At 36.6% G+C, this 26,896-nt stretch overlaps 1 long non-coding RNA gene across 1 annotated transcript in view; it reads right to left on the reverse strand.

Annotated features, from left to right (window-relative positions):
* The window catches only part of LOC139829054 (uncharacterized), a 73,882-nt gene extending 50,929 nt beyond the window's left edge, over window positions 1-22,953 (reverse strand). Inside the window, exons 1-3 of the long non-coding RNA XR_011741273.1 lie at window positions 22,871-22,953; window positions 12,953-13,113; window positions 11,731-11,847 (exon numbers count right to left, since the gene is read on the reverse strand). This is a non-coding gene — a long non-coding RNA (uncharacterized lncRNA). The remainder of the gene's footprint in view (window positions 1-11,730; window positions 11,848-12,952; window positions 13,114-22,870) is intronic.
* Between the last annotated feature and the right edge of the window lie 3,943 nt (window positions 22,954-26,896).

Consider the following 26,896-nt stretch of genomic DNA (forward strand, 5'->3'; position numbering starts at 1 on the left):
ACGAACCCAACTGCATCCTGGGCTGCATCACAAGTGTGATCATCAGGTTGAGGGATGGGAGACTTTATAGCAGCCTCCAGTACACAAAGGGACCTACCAGAAAGCTGGAGAGGGACTTTTTACAAGGGCATGTAGTGATCGGACAAGGGGTGATGGCTTTAAACCGGAAAAGGGGAAATTTGGATTAGATATAAGGAAGAAATTCCTCCCCATGAGGGTGCTGAGTTCTGGCCCAGGCTGCCCAGAGCAGCTGTGGATGCCCCATCCCTGGAGTGGTCAAGGGCAGGTTGGACAGGGCTCTGAGCAACCTGGGCTGGTGTCCCTGGAAGGTGTCCCTGCCCATGGCAGGGGTGGAACTGGGTGAGCTTTAAGGTCCCTTCCAACTCAAACCATTCTATGACTCTGTGATTCTGTTTGCCACTTTGGCTTTCCTGCCCAAACTACTTCTTCCTTCTGCCACATCAACCATAACCCAGAACTTGCATATGTGAGGATCTCTCCAGTCTTACCATCATAACTTTGCACTGTGTTTGAATGTCCTATACCAAAGCAAAAGCACTTTTCTATCTGGAACACAAAAAGTATTAAAAGCATTTCTTCTTATCTCTACTTTTCTAAGAGTAATGCAAAAATATCTGTACAATAAAAAATACTTAATTTAGTAGTCCAATTCTGTCAGTATCACCAGAACTTTACAGCTAACATAGCCAAAAACGAATAGCCAGTATGTGCTGTACCACAGCTGAAATCTGTCACATGGCTGAGAAGTACAGATCAGGTGTGAAAGGTTTAACAGTCAGATAACATAAACACAAGAAATTTTGATATCATGGAGACTAAGATAGAATAGTCTTGGGGATGCAAGAGTTGAAGGGATAAGGAGGTAACTCAGTAAAAACTATGCTGTCCCTCTTCTGCCAGACAGGCCTGTTTGCTGTTACCTAAATATTGATAACAAGGTGATTCTACACCCAGTTTCCCCCAAAATTGCTATAACTACACAGTCCTCAGTCAGAGGCTCATTTCTCAGCATCTCGCTCGCTGAGCCAGGTCTACAAGAACAACACTCTAAACTGTTCCAATCCCATACAGGGTCAAGAGTAAGGAAAAAAAATCAGGTCATGGAGAGCTCTGATTTAACAATCCACGAAAGTATCGATCTTACAACAATGATCTCTCAAAGTTTTAGATCCTCAGCTGGAAGACGGGAATATTAATATCCAGGGCTCTTGTGAGGAAACATTTAAACCTGTGCATAAAGGTTTCTGCGTTACAGTGACAATTTCTACAGAAAGGCCAATCAGAATTTTATTTTGGCAGAATTATATCAGAATTATAATTTTTTGATCAGAACTGTTCGTTAAAACAGTTCAAAATAAATAAGGTAGAGGAGACATACTAATCTGGTTGAAGACTGCATGATAATTCTATGATTCTATGATAATATATCTGAACAATACAGCCTGGATTTAGTTATTCTGTAATTTTTGAATGCTTGACTTTTATTCTTAATAGTAGTCTTCTGGTAGATACCTTTGTTGCATGTGTAATATATAATAGAATGACCTTCATCCATAGCGTCCTTGTAATAGAACAGAAGCATCTACTATAGATTTTATCATAAATGCCTTAATGAAATTCTAATCAATAACACTTTAGGGAATGGTAGAGAAATTGAATACATTCATAGGTAAAAGGAGATGTTATTATCTCAGTTCAGTAACTATGAAATAGAAAGATGAAAAAGTCTGTTTTTCATACTAGAACTGAGCACAGCTGTACAGTTATATAATAAAGTATCGCTTGTATCCATGGCAATAGGGAGTAATTGATGCACCACAGTTATTTTTATAAACCCAAACAAAAAAATTCAACTGGAAATTTCTTTGCCAGTATCTTGGCATTGTGTGGTTTTTATCTGTACATAATGTACAAATTTATAGTGTGAATACACTCATTGATCTGACTCATTGAATAAAACATGATGGGGTTTGCTGCATGTTAAAGATGGGATCTCATACCCAACAGCCCAGTCTCTCATGAAGGATTTAATGAAAAATATTTCTTGGAATAAGATATATTGTTAACTCTGAATTCAGATTGCCTTGGCTTTGGGATCTATACACTCCAGGGATTTTTTTTTCTTTCCCTAGTGATTAAAACATTTTCCAGATGTCTTACAGTGGCAAGTTTAGGAACATTTGAGTGAAAGTCAGTAGACGGTTATAACAAGAAAAAAAAATAAATAAAAGAGACACAAAAGTTTTGTAGATATGTTTTTTATATATGTATTGTGCCTTTTACGTTTTCTGATAAGGTTAAATCTCTGGGCTCTCCTTGACTAAAATATTTCAAAATATGTGCCATGTTAAAGGAAGATCCACACTCCCCAATAGCTCCACTTACTCCTTGAAAGTATAAAAAAAAGACATTGCTGGTAATATTTCGGTTTTGTGTGATGTTTTTGTTGGTTGGGGTTTTGTTTGTTTTAAATCCACCTATTCACCAGATAACTAAAAAAAATAAAATGAAGTGCACCTCAGCAGTCCATTAATTTCAGTCTTGTCTACAACAGAAGAGAAAGAAGAAACTCCATGGTTTTTTTCCAAGTGCAGATCCATCTACTCATAACAGGATTTCCATTTGCAGTCATCGGTGTTTACTTATAAGAAATCACAGAGACAGCAATATTTTGGTGTAAAGACAAATAATCTGTCAAGTGCAAACCTCTTGTACTTTTTTCTTGACACATTCAGTTGCAGGGTCGTTTTCCAGTGGCAGACAGAAGACCATGACAACAATAGCTTTTCTGGTCAATTTGTTTGATTTTACCTCTTTTAAAAAATTTGTTCAAGTCTGAACTCTAATTGTTGTTTCAAACTCAAAATGGAACATGCTACTTGGTTTTTATTCTTAACTGACTTATGATGATGATTAAATAAATTGCAGCTTCGAGGTAATAAGCAGACAAGATCTCAGGACTTTTTGTTAAACAATAATGCATTGTACATAATCCCCCCTGCAAAACATTCCACAAGGTATATGGAACATTCATCTATGTATTCAGTACTGTATTTCCCTTCTTTACACAGCGTCACCTCCTTTTTTCATTTCTTTCAGTGCTTTTCCCTTTCCCTGGTATCTGTATGAATCATTTGCCTGAACTATCAGATATAAGACCACGAGACACTTGTTCCTTACAGATGAAAACTGGGTAGAAATACCAGGTTCTGCTGATGTATATCAAGGATCTTATTGGGAAACTCTGTGTCACCATTTGCTCGAGCAACAGCCCTGTTACAAAATTTTTCATGAGACCACCCTGAGAGAGCCTTTAAACACTTGGAGTGGGAGACAAGAAGGATGTATATAAACTCTACATATGCACAAGTTAATTTCTTCCATCCTGGAATCTGCAGGTTTATCTGGGTCCTTAATGCAGGACAGCAGTACATAGGAGATACAGGGCCCATGTCCCAGCACACTGTTACCCGATGTAAACTTGTTCTAGCTATAACTTCCCTTCTGTGAAGTTTTTGATATAATTCATCTTCATTTTTAATATAATTCATCTTCTCATCAGCTAGTATTAGCCTTAATTGTATTAATATTTAATGAAAGCATCTAAAAATACTATTTCTCCTTTATTTTCTCTTTTTAGGCTATTTCTTCTCCTTCCCTCCACTACTATTTCACAATGTCTTTTTATCTAGGGATACTGAACAGGGGATTAAAATGCATTAACAAAAGAAAGGTTATGGACTGTGAGTCAGCAAGAACAAAAGAACCAAATACATCATGTAAAAGCTAATAATATTTAGATAGGGAGCCAAGAATTTAGCATTTTCATTACATTTTTCAGTTAGCATGAAAGTTTGATCTTCCACTAATCATTTAAAATGTAAAATAAACAGGGCTCTCACCATATCACAGTCTATACTCAAGTCCCCAAGAGAGTGAAAACCACAAAAGAAACCTAACAATATGATGCTATATATTCTGAGATATTGCTATTCAATCTGATCTGCCACATGCCCATACATTTTAATGCCGACTTCATTATGAAATCTCTTCTTGATTAATCATTGGTGAACAATGGTTATATTGCACTCCGGCATCAGCTTGAACCGGGGCATTGTCAGCAGCAACATCCATTTGAAAAGCGGACCAGATGGGCTGGGGAAAGGTCAGTGTGGGACGACCACAGTGACAATGGACAAAGCTCAGAAACTGGTGGCAGAAATAGCTGAACTGAGATGACAGTAGCTTTACAGAACATGCTGTCAGACTGTTTGATATTTTTTTTAAACTCATGTTAAAAATAAAATGTATTATCAAGGTATTTTGTAGTGTTCACCACCTCACTGCAGTCAACAAAAAGACTAAAAGGTACATAAAGCTACTGAACCTTCTGAACGATCGGTAGGATAGACTTTGGTAGGGACTTCTGCACATTAAGAACAAGCTGTGCATTTAAATGTATCTGACTGTACAGTTTTCCATGGTATTTGCACAGCTGCTCAGCATCTGAACGGTTCTCAGGTCCTGGAAGACTCAGACCATAACTTACCTCATCATAGCAGTTCTCCAGCACGTGTGAGCTTATTGTTTTTATGGGAAAGACTCACCTCTATAATCTCTAGATTCTTCTTTTTAATCATCACCTGAACAACCCTCACTTCTATGAAACAAAAGGCATACTGTCATTTTCCCAATTTATAAATAAATATTATCTCTAAACACAGACAACCCTCAGATGCTCCCAAAATAAAGAATCCTCTTAATGTGATGGAGCACAAATTTGTCCTAAAACCTTCCACAGCTGTCATTACAACACTGCAAGTGCCACAGAGCATTCCCGACCCACCGAATGTTTTGTCAGACCTCCCTTGGTTTGACCCTTATCTCACACCTGAGTTTGGTCACCATCCTCTGGGACAGCTCACCCGAGGGATAAGTGGTCATGAGTCTTTAGGCCAGACAGGCCATCAGTGAATTTCAAGTGAGCATCCACAATTGCTGTTGTTAGCCACGCTAAAAATACTATTAATACGTCTCCATGTTTCCTTCAAGCTTGTAGGCCCCCAAGTATCTGATAAATGCTGCTCATTTGTTGACACTGATCTGTCATTTGAACAAATTGAAAGCAAAGAAATCATTTAATATTAGCTTTTTTGGATTTAACCACAATGCGAATTTGAAGAACATAATGATGGTCTATACACTTTACTACGCTACACATATTTCAAGGTTAGTAAATTCTGGAAAACTGATATTTTGAAGTTACTAAAGAAAATGTTATAAAATAACCTTGTATTTGACATTTTAAGAGAAAAATTATCACAGGAAAATTGTAATGTGTGGCTGCTAAACATCACCTTTTTCTTCTAATGAACAAATGTCAGTAAATATTTTCTTAAGACTTAAGTTTCTATTTTTTCTGCAACTACCTTTCTTCACATTAAATTCTACTTCATATAATGAAGGCATGACAAGTAGCTGCTAGACTGGATTTTTTGTTTAAATGCTTAAAAGTCACATACTGAGGTGCAGTCTACATGTAAGCAGAGTTATAGCCTGAGATGTTTTTGGAGTCTTGGTCTTGTCTCGGCAATATCCGATAGACAAACTTCAGATATGCAACCAAATGAGCTACTGGAGCTATTCAAACTATGTGGGGCCAATTGGAAAAATGCATTTTCTGCCAAACCGTGAGGTCCTCACCGCTGAATCACGGCAGCTACGGGACAGGAAAGATAAAGTTCCTTCCCAAAAGACCGTAATTTAACCCAGTGTGTCTATTTTTGTTACGTATCTTTATGCATGATGCAGAAATGCAGAAAACAGTGAGTATTGTTGAGATGCTCCTTTCTTGCTTGCTCAAGGACTTTTAAAGTAACAGCAGCACATAATACAAAACAATTGGGTTTATTTTCAATAAGGTTAATGTCCTTTCCTAACAGATCACAAAAACCATAAGTCAGATGTTGAATTTAGAAGCAATATACAAGGGTCATCTGAAAGACTGTAATAATCAAAATCTTATAAAGGTAAGTCATAGCTTTATGAACCTCATATCCAAGTGACATTCAAATTTTGCATATAAGAGTTTTCAATAATATATAGAACCAGAAAGTGAGTTTATAAGCCTATTTTATATCAAGGAAGTACTGCAGTAGGTGTAGCAAGTATCATAACATAGAATTTCAAGAAAACAGTTTCTAGGGTCACTATACTCTAGTGCTGATCAAAAAAGAGACCTGCTGTACTCACTTCAGATGATGATATTCTTGCCGATATTCCACAATTCTATCTAGATTTGATAAGCTGTGTTAGATGATTCTGGTGTGTAGTGATTGTTCAGTATCATTTGGAAGTTTTCACACAATGGAAGAAGTATATAACATTTCAGGGTTTTTCATGGTTTGTGCTGGCAGAGGCTATTAATGCTTACTGTGGGCATAGTGGAATGTGTCAACCATCTCTTATGATTTTTCTAAGCTCTGGTTTTAGAAACATTCAGTTGGTAAATTTTAGGCTGCAGGAAATTTATTTCTTACAACGACGCGAACAAGAGTGTGCCTGGTTAAAGGCTAGATGAGGATATTATGAGAAGTTTATTTCAAGGTCGAGTCCTGTTAATATAATTTTTAAAATAATATATGTTTTATAAAGATAAAAATCTCTAATTGTTTAATGATTTTTCCATGTGGGTTCCTAATCTGTATGTTACACAGAGATATATATATAATCAGTAGGGTTTCTTCCTGGACTGAAGTAATTCCTTTTAGCAACTTAATTTTCCTTTCACAAATATATTTTGTTCTGCCAGGAGAGTAGCTTTGTTGAATAAAGTTCTTAATATTAATAAGACAGGTATAAGTACTCTGCTTGCGGCACATGCAGTGATGTCTGATGACTTGGTTGTACATTAAAAACCGCTTGGTGTGTTTGGATTGACTGCTGTTTTTACACAGATTGCTTCTATGTACTGTAGCTTGTAGGCTACTGGATTTATTTTTATATTTTTAAAGATTTTACAGAGTGCTTAAGAGAGCACTGTAGGTATAGCAGTATTCCAGAGAGAATTTCATGGTAGGATGAAGGTTATTGAACTTGTAAAACCCCTGTGAGTTTAGATTTTCCATTCCTATACATATGTCACCTGTGTGACTGCAAGGGCTTCCTGATAAGATTATTTGAAAACCCATTCTTTGCAGTAAAAGGCTGTCCATATAAGGCTATGTGTGCTTATAGCGTGGACGTGTTGATCTTTGGAAGTAATATTTTCTGTGTAAAGACGAAAGGGGTGAATGCTAAAATATCTTTGGGACAGTCTGACAAATTTGAATGTCAGCTTGTGGCAGTGACAGGCAAGTGAAAACAAAAGAGCTACACAAACTAAGTAGCAGTGACACATTCTTTGGAAAAATGGGGTGGAAGCAGTTTTCTACATTAGAAAAACAAAACAAGAATCACTGAATGAGTACTACTTAGGGATAGGTGTCTATTTGGGTTATCAAATGCAAATGTTGGGTTCATATCTACCATTAGTCAACAAGAAAACAGTCCCAAGGTGATGTCCTATCCAAACTATGTGGCTATCTTCATGTGAAAAGGATGACTCCCACACGTCAATTCTCTTCCAGATATGAAAATAGAACAAATACATCCAGGTGTCACACTAACCACCACCATTACATTCCTCTCACTTAGAATTCCAGCCAGGAAATAGCAAACTTCACCCTTGGAGAGACTCATAAATAGTTAAGTACCTGCTATCAACAGAGGATAAAAGTGAAAAATAACCAATAAAACTACATAATGAACAACTACTGAACAAACAGAGCTGTAGCACTCAAACACAGTCAAGTTATTGCCTAGGCTATTACAAGAATTTTACAGTAATATCATTTGATTTTCTAACTTCACGGCAATTATATCAAAGGTCTTTTACTCTTTTTAGATGCGTATCATTGCTTTAAAATAAATTCTATTATGAAGGCCAGGGTGGGAAGAAAAAACAACAAAAAGCTGTTCAAGGTCACAGATAATCATATTCAATGGCTTATTTGTAATTTTTTTTATAATCTTTCTTTAACTCCTGGAAGTCAACTGATGGTATCTTCTGCTTCCTACCCAAAAAAAAAAAAACCCACAATACAAGTACTTTTGGTTAGGTTTTGGGCTTTTTTTTTTTCCACTATAGATAAGGGAAGCTCAGCTCCTTGATTCTGGATGCAAATCAGAAGCTGCACCGTTCAGGTTAAACTGACTTTGGCTTCATCTCACAACATCTGAAACCATGCCGCAGTTCTGCGGCGCTTTTAGGACATAATTAGATAAATTCATAGATTAAGCTGCTCCTGGCAGGACTCACTCTTCTGTGAATAGCGAACCCATTCCACAGCACTTTGAAATCCAAACTGTATTTGCGGTACCAAGTTGGCAGCACGTCTTTGCTGCCGATTGTTGGGTGCCATATGGGCCCACTTAAGGCTCTTCCTCTCTTGGCTGATGAGGGGGAGCAGCGGTGGTGGCCGGTCAGGAGGTCACTTTGGAAACCAAATGGCCCAGGTGCGAGAACTTCAGCAGGGACATCTGCATCCACCACTGGGGTTTTGGCTGCGTTTCTCCCTGCCCATATTTAAACATGATATCTGCCTCCTTGCGTCACGTTACCATTTTCTGCCAAATAGGACCCAGTGAGTCTGTTCGAATTTGTATTGTAAGTGATCACAACACACACTCAGCATAATGCTATTTTTGGTATCCTATTCTACTCTTACACTTCAAATACAAAAAGAGCTGACATTCTCTTTTTGTCAGGCTATTTCTTCTATCAGATAACACACATAGAAGTTCAGGTGAAAGTTCTCACAGACTCAAATATGGATATTAATAATCGCTTTTTTAAAAGTTTGATGCCAGCCACCAAGGGAAGCTGCGATACTCAGATAAAAGATTAGAAGTGTAATTATAGTGATATTGATGTGGCTAAAGCTTCATACTTTGTACAAAATGCAAATGCTTTATGCTTTGATACACAATTCGTAACGGGGCCAGATATATGCATATTAATCAACCTTATTTTGTGCTCAACAGTATCAGATTCAACAAATATCCACTGGATATTTAAATAATACTTATATTTCCAGCCATGATTCTCTCTGAGGCTCAGATAATCACACCAGTCTCTTGTTTCTCATCTCAAAAGATGCTATGTAAGAAAAAAAGTCAGATACAACTTTGCTAGCCCGTAATGCCATTTGAAGAGCAAGCAAAATGCATTCAAAAGTAACTCATGCATTTCATAAATTAGTATCATTCTGCTGGTCCGGTTCCCGTTCATCATTCTTAAACAACACGTCAAGTATCAAGTTTAACCATTGGTTTACATCAAGTACAGATAAAGGGGACCTCCGTAAATCCCAACAGAGTCTGACCCACCACCATACCATTCAACTTCTAGATTTTTCTAACAGCACTTAATGCAAGAATCGCAGAATAATGAATCAAGGTCACAATATTTGACAAAGACTTTTTAAATTAAAATTTAAAAAAGAAATATCTCAAAATATACAAAACATTAGTTACACATACCACAATTCTCTTATCCTCATTACTATAATGTATAGTTTACTTCCAGTTCCATACTATTCTTTGATATTGCTTTCTTGGTTTTAGAATGGATTAAACCAATCCTTTCTTTATTCTGATCTGGGGAAAAACACATCTCTTCAGTGCAACTCATCTTTGCCCTGCTTTCCTCTATCTTTTGTGCTAAATGGTTACACAAAACAGTTTTGTCACTTCAGTTATTTTTCCTGAGGTAACATATATCTAACAGACATAGCATCTCCAGAAAATTCTGACTTAAAAGCGTAAAACTCCTACAAATAAAAATTATAGGACTAAGAAGCTTTGCATGAAGCTCTTAAGGCTGGTGGAAGCTGCACTAAAATGAAGACCTGTTAATAAATAAAAATGCCAATAGGGAGCTGCATCATGGTCAAAGTAGGTTTCAATTTCTAATTTTACATCACAAAAACAAGTACCACACTTGCTTCTTACGGTTAGCTTAGAGTCTCTGCAGCAGTGGCCTTAACCCCATCCACGGGCTTTCAAGAAATTAATGTTGGGCAGGAAAAGGATTCTGTAGTCTGCTGCCTCCAGACAACAAAAAACAAACCCACCACCAGGACAGCACAACTGCAAGACTGTTTTTCCTCACAGGAAAGAAGTAAAATGAAGGTGACAGTCTGGAATGCTAGTGAACTGGCAGTTATTTGACACCAAGTCTTGTCAAATGACTGACAATGGATTTCAGAAATATGTGAGCAGTAGCAAATACATACAAGCCTTTGGAGAGCCCTAGCATTTATTTGTAGGTATTTTATACCAAAGATATGGAAGAAATGCATCCAGAACATGATTTAGAATTCCAGACACACATGCAGCACTGTGACTGGCATCTCAATAATGCCTGGGAAACATGCTGGTTTCTTTGCTTGATTTTTATGTATGGATTCTGCCTCATACCAGTAATGAGCTGTTCCATTGCAGGCTCATCTCAAGGTTGCACAGCACTCCTCCAATGATTACAGTGTCACAACTTGAGCTTCAGGCTTTAAAACATCACCTGAAGTGTGCAGCAGTTGCCTAATTTAGTATCTTGTATGGACTAGATATAAATATATGTTTGTGTAGAGTATATATGTACATGCTGCTTAGATTCTTTTCCCTTTTGTACTAATACATACATAGCAAAGCCAAACTATTTGTAACTCCACAATTTTAAGGAACTGCTAAATGCCTCCCTTGTATTATGTGACAAAAACCAATTATATTTTTTAATGTAATTATCTATAGGTAGCAATACTGATATATTATAGAAACAGTGGGATCCTGATACCACAACATGTTGAAATGCAAATAACAAATTCATCTTTGTTGAGCTAATATCAAGTTGTTACAAGCGAACTCAGCACAATTTTTCCAATATGGCAAAGAAACGCGAGTCCCCCATGCTGTGCACAGGAAGATGCCTGTGATGGCCGCGCCAGCTCTACACTATCAGTCCTGCCAAAAGATACTGGCAAGAAGCCAAAGTCACAGCCTGTTCTCTAATGAAAACAGAAGAGATATGATAAGAGAAGCCACAATCAACACCAAACATACTGGCATCAATCTTTACAAATGCAATATAAGTGCCTTAGACTTGTTCATTCTGTTTACTTCTAGGGCTTTCAAGTAAGTCTTCTTGAACCTATCGATTTCACACTGGCTTCCAACACATCTGGAACTACTACATTGCATATTTTAAAGCAAGAAGAGCTCACAGAAGTACTACTGGTCCCTTTATATTTCCTAGAAAGCTACATGAAGAAACAAAGTGTCTTACAGAATATATGACATAATGTGCTTTAGTTACAGCCATGGGACTGCTGCTTTCTCCTATTGTTCTCATGTTATCAAATTATCAGCTGGGACTTCTCACCCATGCACAGTCAACCAGTTGTAACTGGGAACTCTGCCTTGTCCTCCCCACACAGAATATGAACATTTAGCTGACTTACCTGTATCAAGCTATTTGAAAAATAGATGTTTGTCCAAAGATACAAAACAAATATCAACATATATTATAAATTACTTATATCATGTTTAATTCTGTGTTAAGTTTGTATTTGTCAAATCACTGCAATGCACCTTTGATTGTTTTAAGCTTACCTATAATTGGAGAAACATGGATAAACATCAAGTTCTTCTAAGTCTTCATGATCTCAGCATTAATACGGTATATTTACAAATGTTTATGTGATTAATTCTTCCATCCACAGAGAAAGCCTGGGAGAAATTACAGTGAAACAACCTGTAAAATGATCCTTAAAATACTTCTAGACACTACTGTATTTAATCATTATTTCAAAACAGCAGGGATTGTCATGCTCTTAATCAGACCAAATACCTAACAAGCTTAAAGGAAATCTCTCTACATCACATTCTACAAAGGACAGTGTCAGCACAAATGTAAAGGATGTGAGGTTTTGAGATAAACCAGCATTGAAGAACAATCTTCTGATAAACCTCAAATTCTAGATGGTCTTTGTGGGTTTCAGACAACAGCTGTGTTCATATGGCATCATGGCGAGCTATCTGGCTTATTTTCAACTGTAAATACTAGATACTGATACTGGTTTGATATTGCTTCAAATAATATCCAGCATAAATATTATTTTTAAGAAAACAACTTGAGATCTCCTGTGAGGACAAATCACAGTATCCTCATGTAGCTCTCAATATTTTATATGGGTATTTGTTGAGCAATACAATAATTTTAAAGGAACTTTGTAATTTCCTTAGTCTTCCACAAATGAAGAAAATGCACTTTTCCAACTTTACCACCTCTGTGATAATGTCAAATGCACGTATCCAAATACCCTTACATGAGCATTATGGTTTTTTTTTCACACAAGTTCTTAATTAATTGAGCTTCTTGATACTATAAGCTATAGAAGATCAACTACATAAAAATGAGATGTCAAATCTTCCCCATACATCAGACATAATGCTATTTTCATTGTATCTTTCCAAGACATCAGATATGTTAATATTTATGGAATATACACAGAGGAATACTGCTAGAATTAATAAATAATAAAGCTAATATTTTTTGCAAAAATAAATCATCAGATATCTCATTATAAACTGGATGTCTTCAGTTGTAGATAATTTAGTACAGTAATAAATAACAGGAGAACACATCGTCCTGACAGAATTATATTTCATTATTTAAAATATCTTGCTACTCATAGAAGAATGTATTCTTTTATGTTCAAAAACACGGAACTAGACAGAACTGGTTTAGAATTGAGGGTCATTTCAAACAAAAAAAGAAGTTGCCTCTAACATACCAGCTAGACGTTATTGAACAGGTATATATAACACATACCATTTCTCAAATGTACTTCAAAATCATCCTTGGATGGGTCTTTGGCAAGATGTCTCTCAGAGACGTTTAGTCCATTGTTCCTATTGTCTCGACAACAGACGAGTTCTATCTTCAACAAGGTGTTATCTTACAGGTTCTAACGTTGCCATTTGGAGTCTTGCCTGTAGAAGGGAAATAAAGAATCAATAAGGTGGTTTTGTGAGATTCTTGCATAAGGCTTTATAATGATCTTGCATAAAATTTTGTTGCACATAATGATATAACAAACCCAAATAATTTGGTGTATGTTGATATGGGCACTCAATACTGTTAATAAGTTTGTCTCATCTATGATGTGTCTAGTCTTATAGCTCAGTTCTGTAAAATCACCATCAAATCCATGCAGTGCAGCTGTTCTGAGCTGCGCTGTGCGTTGGCCCCATCCCTCTATAGCTTGGATTTCCAAAGCGTGCCAGGAAAAGTTAATGTCGAGTTCTTGAAAGTCAGAGGGACTGAGCTGAACTCCATTAGACCTCTTCATTTGTAAAACCCCAGTCTGTTCTCCTTGACATGGCTCATGTCTTCATTCTCCTCCTAATCTATGCCTGCTATGCGTTGTACGAGTGTTAATTAACTGATAGGAACATAATTAACAAAATGTTGCTATGGATCATTGTAATTCACTTTCAGACACTGACAATGAAATGGAAATACAATTTTAAAGCAGCAACTTGCTGCCAAGCACAATGGAAATAGGAATATCAACATGAGTTTAGGATCACAGCTCCAGAACCTTCCTGGCTCTATCTCTTTATTTTCTCACAGCTGTCTTCCTTTTACTATGGGGTTCCTTATCTATACATTTTACTATAAGATTTACGTATGATTTTAGTAAAGCACTAAGCCCACTCTGCTATTGAATTTCTCAGTGTGCAACTTAGTGAAATCATTTTATTACAAAAGCACATTAAAAAACAAGCAACCAAAACCAACACAACAAGAAAGATAACCCTAGACAGCATTTTCAACTTACAACAAGTAAGTGTTTACTGTATTGTTTAGTTTTCTGTGTCTACACCTAAATGAAGAGGTGATAATTTGTTTAAACATTAGGAGTTTTAAATATACACTGATCAAATACTATCTGAGAACAGCTTAAAATCGATGTTTAATTGATTAATTTACTTAACAAGTCAGCAATTTATGAGACTAGAAGCTAAGATGAAGTGGAAGGCATGAACTAAATTATCTACCAGGTGGGTTCCATCATATTTCTATGTCTGAAAAATTAAAATCCAGATAACACAAACAACAATGTTACAAAAGACAGTAAAACACCACATAGCCAGTAGGAAAGCAACAGAATATTATTTTCTTCAATTGCCGTCATTTTCAATAGTGTTGTGAGGATGTAGACAGTGAGGCTGTGGTTCTCTACAAGCTACAAAACACCCCCCTTTATTTTTGTCATCATCATTTAACAGGGTCAGGTTTGGTCTTTTAAGCCTATTGTAGTAACACTGTTGAGAGGAAAAAGATACAATACATTTATACTGAATTTTAATGATATTATGTATATGAGCACAACTTCTATATCCAAGAAACAAACTTGCAAGCCAAATTTGTATTTAACATGAATGGAACAATCCTGAGAGGTTTTCTTGTTTCAGGCTCCTAGAGCTGCCTAATGGTCCTGTCAGTGTCCTATAGATCCCTCTTCTCAAGAATCCTCCTGCTGCAGCAGCTTTATGGTAAGTGGGACAAGAGAGATCAGGGAACCAGAAGGTAAATTAACAGAGTAATAATAAAAATAAGCATTTTGCTTATTCTGCTCAGGAAGGTAACAAAAGTGGTCCAAAAACATTGCTTAAGGCCACATCCCATTGTCATCTTTCCTTTATTTGCCCTTGGACTCGACCCAGCTGATGATGCAAAACCTAGATTTCCACATTCAGAAGCTGGATCTGGCTTGGAGATCTCTAGTTCCTGTATCTTTCCACATTTGATGCTCAAAGCTCTCTACACTGAAATATCGAGTCTATAGCAGAAACCACGATTCCTTATTTTGAGGGACACCCACCTTTCCTGCAGGAGTCACACAAAGCATCTGAACCCCAGCCTGCAAACAACCATGCATGTCACAACGCACAAAGAGCCCCCCTGAAGTTAACAGCACAGGCAAAACACACAAAGTTACAGAAGTGTTGTGGGAGTGGTGCTTCGAACATCATGCATCTGCTTCTTCCTAAATGTAAGATGAAGTAGCTCATATTTTTCACTTCTACATTGTGTGAAAATAGAGCTTAGGGGAGCAAGTATCCTAGAAAGACAAGTGACATCAACAAGATGCCATTCCTGAGAAATAAACTTTGAAGTAATTAATAATTTCCCTTATGACCTCATGGCTAACATCTACCGATGACCAATACTGAATACAGAGATAAACTGTCTCCCCCAAAAAAAAATCTATTTGTGATATATGCAATTTTAAAAGACATTACAGGAAAGACGATTTTGTTATCAGAAAGAGGCTATTTTGTCTATTTATTTTAATGTAGGAATTCTGTGTGTTTAACCAAGGTAAATATGCAAGCATTAATAACGTAAGAACACGGACATTGTTTGGGATTAAATTAAAACCATTTGCCTTATGCATGCTCATTTCCTTTTTTACTACTCAATTCCCCTATGGTGCCATCTGATCACTTCTTGAATGTCCCCTGTGCTTTTGCCTTAACAATCTTGCCTGGTAGGCCATTCCACACGTTTGTGATGCTCGGCATGAAAAAAATGCTTCCCGACATCTGTTCTGAATTTGTTTCTCTTTAATTTCCATTTATGCTTCCTTATCCTAACATCTGTGTCATTCTGAAAACGGTAATTCAGATTGACGTTATCTGTGCCATTTAAGATTTTACATTCCCCAGCTAAAAGCTACTCGTAACCATGTAGTGTTTTTGTAGTTCTTATTGATAGTTAGTTTAGAAACATTTCCTGGTTGTAATTCATATGTTTTAGGTTATACTTTGGCTTTGTTGTTGTTTTTTTACTCTCTTTTCAGGCCCATTTCTTTCAAACCGAGACCTAGTGCTGGACTCAGTGGGCCCATTTCAGCCCAGAGGTCTCTCCCACAGCTGTTGTAGAAGAAGAAAAGAAGGAGAATTTGGCCCAATAAGCTTAATGGGCGTATCAAGAGGACTGTATATTACGTTAATTCCTGCTGTGGGTTAATAGTGTGCCTTTGGTAGCTCTACAGTTCTGGCACTTAGGAAGTTTTTCAACTGTTTCCCTCAATGGTTTAAATACAGGGGCTGGGGGACCAAATTATACTCAGTGAATATCATGTTCTGATAATTTCACCCCATTTTGTCCATACAGTCAGAGAGGTAAAAAGATTATGAAAATTACTTTTACAGTTCTCTCAAATTGCCAAAGAATCTGGGACTGTTTATTCTATTAAATCCCCAAGACTGGGACTCAAGTCCCTTTCACCTGCCCTTAATGAAACAGATTAATTCCAAGAGATGAACTGCCTAGACTCGCAACAAGCAAAGCAATTAACAGCATGTTTAACAGCAATTAGCAAACAGTCCCATTTTATATGGTTGGTAACTATGATTGAGAGTTTAAAATGTACATGTTCTAATACTAGGGAAAAAAAAAAAGAGAAGTAAAGCAATATGGTAACTGATTCTGGAGTCTGGACTAAGGGTTCATGCTGGAGAACATAAAACATCAACTATTGATTCTTTCTTCATGGTAATAAGGAGGTATAATTCAGACAGAGGTGTGTATCAAGTCATAGTCAATGTTTACTCTCTTGCTTCCAAAACACAATAATTAGCGTATTTGAAATGACCAAAGAATTAACAATACTTTAGGTTGGGTTTTGTTTTACCTTGTTGACTCTTGACTGTTGAACTAGTATGTCTAGTATGTGTCCCAAACATCTACTGAACCATGGAACAATAATTGCTAGCACTTAACAGCTCCCCAAAGAATAACCTCCTACAGTGAGTATTTCTGAAAAGACTGAACATTCTATTTTATTCCAACATGCTAGTAGTGTTTCAGAAAATACATCTAGATACCAAGAAGATTTTGATGCGTCAGTTTCAGTTTTTCTCAAGTTCGTAATTTTCTTTCTAGATATGAACAGATAATACACTTAAAAATATTATTATTCTATTTAGTTCTTATAACAGGAAGAAAATGGGAACAGTCTGTTCTTCAAGAGAATGCATGTTCACCCTAACCGCGTTACCTAGGATTTTGTAAAGGAAAAGTCCAGGTCAATCATTCAAAAACTCTTTATACTACATAGTAAAGAAGAAGCTAAAGGCAACATTAATCTTATTTTATAAAGTATTATATTCATTCATTTAGATGAAGTAGTGGGCTTTGAATTAGCCAAATATGGTTCAGCTGATGTCCCTAGAATGTATCCAGCGAGAATAAAAAGTCAAATCACAAGATACTGTGCAAGTAAATATGGTGGAGGTGTGTGTGAATGGGTGTAGGAAGGGAGATTGATTTTAAAAATTAGGTATTTGGGAAGTAATGTGTCACCTATAACATGTTTCACATCGAAGTAAAAATCCTATTGGTTCTAGCTAGCAGAGAACTGCTCATTGAGTGCACTAACAGGGGAAGGTGGAAGAGGAAGGAACTGATATCGATATTGGCTTTAATTAAAGGTAAGGAGGGAAGAATTTTTACATATTATTTACAGTTAGTGCAGTAGTTCTATTCCTTTCCTTTAAGCAGGGATTGTAAGCAGTAAACGTGCCATTCTAATTACTTCTGCTGACGAGCATGAAGTTTTTTTAACAGTACTCAATACTTTCTCAAGTAAAACAAGACAATTATTTTGTATCATGTTTTTTAGGTTGCTTAATTTAGGCAGGGGAAAAAAGGTGTTTTCCATAAATGTTTGATATTCTGGAACACAAAATAAATTCCTGTACTTCCAAGTAATGCCTCCTGTCTTACAAAGCAGGCCTGGGTTACTGACCCTGCTCTAACTAAGCTTTTTCTCTGATTAAAAGGCAAGTTTCTTTTCTGGTTATATCATTTTAAAAGCTATTCAGATGTGATAACATTTTTGCTCCTGTATCTTGGCAACATGATTTATTCCGTTAACACTGAGTGTTACAGTCTGAAAAAGCTGTACCATCTGGGTTGAATTAATAGCCTACCCAGAGAAATAAATGAGAATGGTCTGCTATAATTAACATGTAGGTAAAGTATATTTAAGAGATTATTATAATTAATATATCAGTTACCGATTTCATGCTAAAAAGAGTTGTGAACACAAGATATTAAGATTAGTTACCCTCTCTGTATGTGCCTAGTAAAAATGCAGTGGAATAATAGACCCAAAGAATCAATAAAATTGACCTTAACATTAAGAACATCTGATATGAAATTTCAGGCAAAGAAAAGCAACACAGGGTATTACGGAACAGCAGCAGAAAATTACTAATTTCATTAATTCAGAATTAACACCAGTAAAACTCAAATGTGATCTTGAAAAGCACAACAGAAAACCTCCACCAAAATGCATGAGTGATGAAATGAAACACTGCAGAAAGCATCCAGCTGTAAAGACAGACATGGCACGGCTGTTGCTTAAAGCTGTCTTGGTTTCTATTACATAAAACAGAAGATGCAGTAGAAAGCCAACACAAGAGATGTGAGTTTGATAAGAATTCCATAGAGCGTTGTCACCCAACACAAGAAAAGTGCTGGGTCTTGGTGGCAGGTTGTTTATAAGACACAAACGCTGAGTAGGTTGTCACAGGTTACCGAAAGTTTGGGGGTTGTTTAGTGACTTCTCAACATCTGTGTCCCAACAATATAAAGTTCGATTTCTTTAGCTACCCCACAAAATGTATTTACCTTTGTTCAGGGCCTTAGATGTCTTCTCCACTGATCTTATATGACATTACCAAGAGACATCAGAGAAACAATTACAACTTCACAATTAATATTTGTGCATCTTTATCTTTTTTACTCTGTAGTATCAAACCCAGCAACTCACATACAACTGAAGATTAATATCTAAACTAACGTTACTCTTGTTTAGCACAGAAATTAAATGTGTTTAAAACAAAAAGGCTGTTTCCAACTGCCCACCCTCCCCCTTCCTTGCATAATTAGGGCTTTTGTGTCTCTAGATCATCTTTAAATTCATGTTATTATAAATCTTGTTTATTACTGAAAAGACTAAGGGTCATTTGACAATGGTGTGAGGGACATTAAAAATAAAGTATGTAGGAGAATCCATTCCAAAAGGCTTGCAATTTAAATAGAGAAGACAAAAAGAAGATGAAAGGGGCAAATTAAATTCAAATGCAGTTGGATAGCCAGGGGAATTCCCTGCTTTTCTCCCAACTTCCACTTCATGCACAGACACAAAAGTTAAATGCAATACAACAGTAATACTTGTAAACACATTTGGGATGACAAGATCATGAAACACTTGCAAAGAAGGCTATAAATAATAACACAAAGAAACCTAAACCAGACCGCTACTCAGCACATAGGTCTCATAAAATAATAAGGAAAAACATTAAATTTAATGACATTAAAATTATTCAAGTAATGGTTTTTTAGGAAAGAAAAAAAAAATAAACAAACAAACAGAAAACTAAAATAACCCCACAAAACAACAAAACAAACCAGCACACAACATTAATTGACACAACTTTATGCTAGTGAAATTCCTCTAGGTTATCAATAGGTTGTAGAAATCACTGAACACAAGACTGGCCCGCTGATCACAGGGAACATTTGGTGCTTACAGGATTTCACAATTACATAGCTGAAAAAGAATGCTACAGTATTCTACAGTAATTGTCACAATTTAAATAATTACTTTAGCTGATTACTGTAGAACAGGAAATAAAATTGGTCAAATAGTTAATTCCAGGCATGACACAAAAGTTTCAGAAACTTCCCTGTAGAAATTAAGCTAAAGGACGACACTTTGCATTCCTTTCCAGATTCATGGCAACTACAGTGCTGCTGTTATCATTCTCCAAGACTTTTATTTCCAACTCCAAGAGATGCTCCAAAGCAATTATATTCTTAGCTCAATCAAATTTCCATTCTAATGTAAAATGTTATCAGTATTGTCACATGTTATTATGTCAATAGATTATCACATCACAGTTCTGCAATAACGTTACTGAGGCAACTATTAGGATTTTGGAGGAATCAAATATGTTATGAGATTTAGGTCTTGCTCTGGAACATCAGGTATTAATCTCTGACACAATCCTAACCAAGGTGGATCTGCAATCTTTCTTTTTTCAACTTAAACCAAAACATGGGCAGTTTAAGCACCTGCTGCAGCAGATAGCAAGATTTGTGGAAACCAGCTCTCAACCAACTAATCTCTTCTTTCAAAGAGCACTGGAAACAAGATGAGGGGGGAAGGCTTGGATCTTTTGACCTGTGAAACACATATCAAACCAGACCAAAAGCCTACTAAAGCCTCTCAGTCTTCACGGTTCCTTTAAAGCAAGGAGGAGGACAATTACATAGCAATAATTTTCCCGTATGCTCTCAAAACTTCCAGAATTTTGCAAGTCACCTGCATCTTGGTGTTTACTATGCACATAAACACATCTAACCACTTTTTTAATTAAACTAACTTTAGTACAATGTGTGGAAGAGGGCATGAAGGGCATAATTTTTCAACCACCTCCTTGACAGCAATTATTTGCTTTCTCCAAGCAACTCATAATTTAATAGATCTGTTAAATATATTCTGTTCATCTTTCTCAGGCTCTAAGTCCCCAACTCACTCCATTGTAGCGAAGTTTATTTCTATAAACATTATTTTGATCATTTGATTACATTTCGCATACTTTGTATTCTTTACATTCATACTACTTTATATTTCTGCTAGATTCTTCTGGATTGTGAAGACTAGAACTGCCTGTACCATTTAAGTGTACTTATGGGACTCTAAGTCACTTTATTGTTTTCCCCTAAGAATTTATCATTTTCCTTCAAGTTGTTCTGATTTTTTGCTGGTTTTGTCATTAATGAAGCAACATTTTCATAGAACAGCCTACCAAAAACCAAGCCTCTCTTTGCTGAATGGTAGTCCCATGCATTAAATAGAGGGGAGTGCAGAGAACCCTGTAAATGAGCTTATAGACAGATCTTGGAGGTCAGTTACTTCTCTCTGTTGTGATGTTTCCTTCGTGGTTGTAGAACAACCTATATTGAGTTGTTGCTTGAAAAAGCTACAAAAAGATTTGCTTGAATCTATACATCCAGCACACTCCCTGCAAATTCAGTGTTTCTTGGGCAAATGTTCCTTGCATTTTAAATAGAAAAGATGTCCTGACTTATCCTTCTAAGAGTATGTCCAAATAGGTCACCTGTGTTTCCTACTGTATTTAACACATGCATTGTAGGATTTTGCAAACTTATCACTAAATCAAAAGCTTTTCTAGCAGACTGGTATTATTTATTTGTAAAGAGCATCATGAGCATCTCACAATGAGGGAAATATGCTAAACAGAATATAACTGCTTTTCTGGGGATATTACACATGGAGAGTGGCTAAAAGGCAAAGAACAGCTATACAGCACTTCTCTCTGGTGAAGGAATGTAGGGAAAGCTCATAATATTGAGCAATGTTGTCATCAAGTGCCTGAGTATTCTTTTAGAAAGTCAACTCATTTACCTAACAGGAAAGATGCAAGTCTTCTGTTCTGGCTTGAAATTACTTTCAGCAGCAATGTCGAGAAGGAACAGTTCCATGTTGGCCACACATGGACTTTATTGATAACACAGATGCCTTCTGGACATTTTAAGAGTCAATATTGTTTGCCTGTTGTGCATTTTCACTTCAGGAAGAGGTAAGAGAAGGATCACTTCAGCATGTTTTACTAGCTGAGCCATACCATAAGTTAAACATCAGTAGCACCTTTTCCACTTGACCATGAATTAGATATATGCATTTAGTTTTTATGAAGCTAGAAAGTGTCATTTCTTGCTGCCATACAGGCAATGATCCACCATGAACAGAGTTGTCTTCTGCCATTGTGTGAATTACCATTATAAATATTTGATTATTGCAATCAAAACCCTTCCAGAAATTTTAAGGCTTGTTTTTTCCTATCAAGTCTTATTCTGTATTAGTAAGATTAATATATATTTAATACATACTAGGTAATATTTTTAGCAGTATTTTCTTCTAGAAAAAACTGACAGGCATATTCCTGCTCTTAAATAAATCATAGGCCAAAACTCAGATAAGGTAACATGACAACTTTATGCAGATGAGTTGCGTTTGTTCCACAATCAACACCATCTCCTTAGAAAGCACAGAAGTATTATTCCAATTCAAACACAGAAATGCTGACATGACAATATGATCCATATAATACACAGTTCCAGTATCACTAAAATAAGGAATGACATAACTAAGGCATTTGTAGGACAGGAGCAGGGACAGTCCCTATTCAGGAAATGAAGCCCGATGCGGGCAAGGACAAGACACTTCTAATGAAAATCAGATTCATTATTGAAAAGACAACAAAGCGAATGCTGAGAAGAGCAAGCGAACAAACTAGGGAAACAAAGGATAACAATGAATGAAAGAGAAGCAGCGTGATAAACTTAGGTCGCAGCACAACGACTGCTTAAGAACCACAAGCCTATCAAGAGCTTAGACAGGCTCTGGTTAAGCACCACCAAGTTTTATGGTGTTATTTTGGCCACTGGAGGGCTCTTGTATTTTTTCCACAAATACTTTTGGTAAAGAATCAGCTTTGTAAATGTCCACCTTACCATACAGTCCCCAGTTGCTACCATGACCAGCATGTCTGTGCAATTTTGTGCAAATCAGATACTATTTACAGTGGGCTTACTTCATCTACAATTAAAAGTTGGGGAAAAAAAGGAAGAAAAAACCTCTCTCAAGTCGTGACTATCCATTTCTTCATAAATAGGACACCTTTTCAGGGACTCTTTTGTGTGCAGTGGTAGGGATGAGACCTGTATAAAACACAAAAGGAAGAAAGTATCAGAGCTGGGCATTGTGAGGGCATCACCCAGGGGCCCTGTCAAGTCTCAGTCCCATATGGGCAACAACACTGACTTTGGTGTTTGGGCACTGCTGGGATCCTCAATACAACAAATACAGCACAGAAAACATTCTAAAATTGCTGATAAAAATCCTTTATTTTCCCATCTTTGAAGTAGTGTTGGGAGAGTTTCTGACAAAAGAAGGAAGTCATTTCAATGAAAGCGATAATGGGAAGTACATTGAATGAGAAAGAGGATGGAGGGCAGGAAATGCAACAGTAAAGTTTAATTAAAGAACAAGCTCCAGCAGTGAAGTATATGTCCGATTTTTTTTTTTTCTTTTTTGCCTAAGAACCAACAGAAAAAGTTTAATGTAAGGGATTGGAGATAAAAATATAACCACTGGATATAATATATTGATCTTTGATTCAAAAGCTGATGTTCCACTGAATATGCTACCCTATATATATATATATATATTTTTTTTTTTTTTTTTTTAATAATTCGCTTTCTGTAACACTGAGGAAACCAAAAGGAGTATGATACATGGAGGATCTAAAATCCCACCCTCAGAGATATTAATACATATTTAAGGTCATGAGAGCCAATTGATGCCAGAGGCAACAAGGAGGTACCTTATGAGTAACTCACGACACTGACGCAAGTATTTGAAATGAAAGACCCTTCTGACATCAGAAGCTACCTCAAGAATTATTGTGTTTACAGCCCAGATCTTAATCTGATACACTTTAGTTCTTCCACATCTAAGGGAGGGTGGGAAGGAAGAAATTACATACCCAGTGTAATGGAAAGTAATCAGTTTGTTGTAGTTGCTTTTCATATTAGAAATGCAAGTACTGGAAAAACAAAAAAAAGGATTGCAAAGTTTTGGCCCTTACATTCAAGGCCCTTACAGCATTTACCCAAAATGTTCCTGATGCTTCACCTTTGCAAATGTCCTCCTTCAACCTTAAGGCCAACATCCACATTGCCATAATAGTGCCACAACAGGATTTTGTTCTTATATTCTCTCAGCATGCACTGGTTTGGAGGGAGGTTGGGAGTATGGATCCCCATCAAACTCATCAAGCTTCATCCGCTTTCACCTTTTCAATTGTGGGATGCTGCCCACACGGTGTGAAAGAAAAGTTCTTTAACTACTCGCAATGACAGCGTGACTTGCATTAACCATGGTAATACCAACACATGAATTAACTGCAAGCAGAATCACACAAAAGAGATAGAACAGGAGCCACCTGGATGCTCTCTGTGCTGTGGACTTGACAAAAAAAAAATTTAAAAAGCCAAAAAAAACCCAACATAACAGACATCAGATTTGAGACTGAGACCCTGGTTAACACTATCTAGAGGAGGAGAAGGTACCAGTCAGAGCTGATAGTCAAAACCAGAGACTCAGAAGCCATCAGTGACTCCTGCAGCTTTCCCTGTTTGTCCCGGTTCCTAGTGGGAGAGCTGCATTGCTGGTTGCCTGGCAATAGCTAAAAGCTCAAAAAGACAAGTTGCTTGAGCTGCAATTTGATTTTGAGACTGTTTGAAGACAACATTTTTCCCATATATTTAAATTTTCATCTTTAAACCATCTTACACAGTAAGACTATCACTTCTAAATGTGGATGGAAATCCAAACTGATCTTAAGATTTGAGTGTGGTCCTGCTTCATTTTCTGGACATTGCCCAGATTTGTATCACTTCCATTTCAGCAGCAGTTAACAATACAGTATCTTAACTGCCAGCACTTACTGTATTGAACTGCTGGTCAAACAAAAAATCTAACACTACAATTGAGCTCCTCTCAACAGAAAGCATCACAGACCATGTTTACTGTGCACCTGACAGAGAAAAATGAGTATTTTGTAGGACTACTGATTAATTCACAGATATATATGATTTACTGTCACTGTTTCCACTCACGCAACGAAGCAGCACTAGTGACAGAGATTATGGGACTATGGTTAAAAAGGTAAAGCAACAATTAGGAGGATATTTCATATAGAATAATAATCCTTTTACACACCTACCCTATTTCAAATAAGACAGGGGTCTTATAATAATTTTTGCTCCAAAATGTATTACATTTTTACATATATAGCTGCCTAGACACTATTTAAAATGATTTTTTTTTTTTTTAATGAACTGCAACTATGGTTTATTTTTGGATTAGGGCTTTTATTTCAAGCATCCTAAAAAAAACATCCTAGGGCTTGTTTTTGGGGTAGGTCTTCTTTTTGGGGAAACCAGGTAGCTTTCTTACAACTGCTTTCTTTGCTTTTCTTTAGAGCAGAAGCATAACACTAATGAAACCCTATAGACCCTTTAGGAGCATATTACCTGCACTTACTGTTTGCAAATACCAGAAAAATCTGGGATATTTTTCAGTGTAGATTTGGGAAGATATTTATATATATGCATATAAATACATACACATCTTTCCAAGAATACATTGGCAGACAAATTTATATCAATGCTAAATTGCACTAAACAAACTTAAAATAGCTTCTATCTTTAATTGTCAAACTATAAAATTGTTGTATGCCAAGTATTTTTCCTTAAAAGGAATAATGAAAAATAACAGAATAATATAAGCCTACAGTGTCATAAAGGACGTAATTAGACAAGGAAAATTAAAGCATCTTCAAGCCTATAGGAAATAGCAGCTGTAAAGAGCTATGGGACAACACTGCTCAAGAAGTATACACGACACCCTGTAACCAAGCTGATGGCACTGATGTATATAAAATAAAAGAAACAAAGTTCCCTTCCTATAGTTCATCATCAGGCTTTTAAGCAGCATCACCCTGTGCCAGAGGAAGGACTCAGCACCTCCCCAGTGAGCTCAACCATTCCTGCAGCATCTCCAGTTCCCAGGGTGCTGGTTCCATTTACTCTGCTCTACTCCCCAAGCAACGGCAAGGATTGGTATTTCAACCAGGACACCAATCAGGACACCAACCAGGACACCAACCAGGACACCAACCAGGACACCAACCAGGACACCAACCAGGACACCAGCTCTGAGATCCTCAGATTTAAAAGCACTCTTTTTTTTTTTTTTTTTCAATTAGAATGCAAGTACTGCCTCTCATAAGAAATTAAGTGTTAGAAGTTAGTATATAAAGGAAAAGAGATTCATGTCCTTCACTCAGATCATTTCTGGTTAACAGGATCAATGTCAGCTGGGTAAATGCAGCCTTTAAAAAACATTTAAATTTTAAAGGCCCCTAAAAACACACTTGTCAACTAGCAATATAAAAGACAAATTGAATACGTACCTATGTTTTAGAAAGGGATGTTGAGTTTTGTGTGAGCAAACAGGTGCTCCCAGGAAGGTTCAGAACGTGTTTGGGACCGTGGGCAGCTGACTGACGTGATTAAACTGTAATACCTCTTCCTTTTTCTTGATGGAATTACCATGATGCACTTCTAATTAGGATCCCTGGTTCCTTAAAGTCGATTAAATATACGTAAAATGACATGCTCTAGGAAAGCCTCTGTGAGAGATGTGCTGGATCAGACCAAGCAGGGCGCCTTCTGTTGGTGGTGGAGACGAACATTTAAAGCAGTACATAATCCAGGGTCGCATAAAAATAAACATCTCTTGATACCTGTTAAACCTGAATAGAATTCAAGTACAAAAGGGTTTTGATTAAATAAATTGGGTATTTTAATTTGTATGAATATGTAATATTCATATGTAATGGTCTATTGTTATAAATGATAAATGGAGTTTAAACATGCATATCACAATAAGACATTATTAACTATAACTGTTTCGTCAGGCAGTAATTTGCATTTAATAATTGCAGTCATTTTGTTATTCAGAACGCGTATTTTCCCTTTTGGGTTCTTTTTCTCTGTTCCTCTGAGCTTAGGTTACTTTTTCAATGCAGCAAA

The sequence above is a fragment of the Patagioenas fasciata genome, chromosome 13, assembly GCF_037038585.1.
Source record: "Patagioenas fasciata isolate bPatFas1 chromosome 13, bPatFas1.hap1, whole genome shotgun sequence".
Taxonomy (NCBI): Eukaryota; Metazoa; Chordata; class Aves; order Columbiformes; family Columbidae; genus Patagioenas; species Patagioenas fasciata.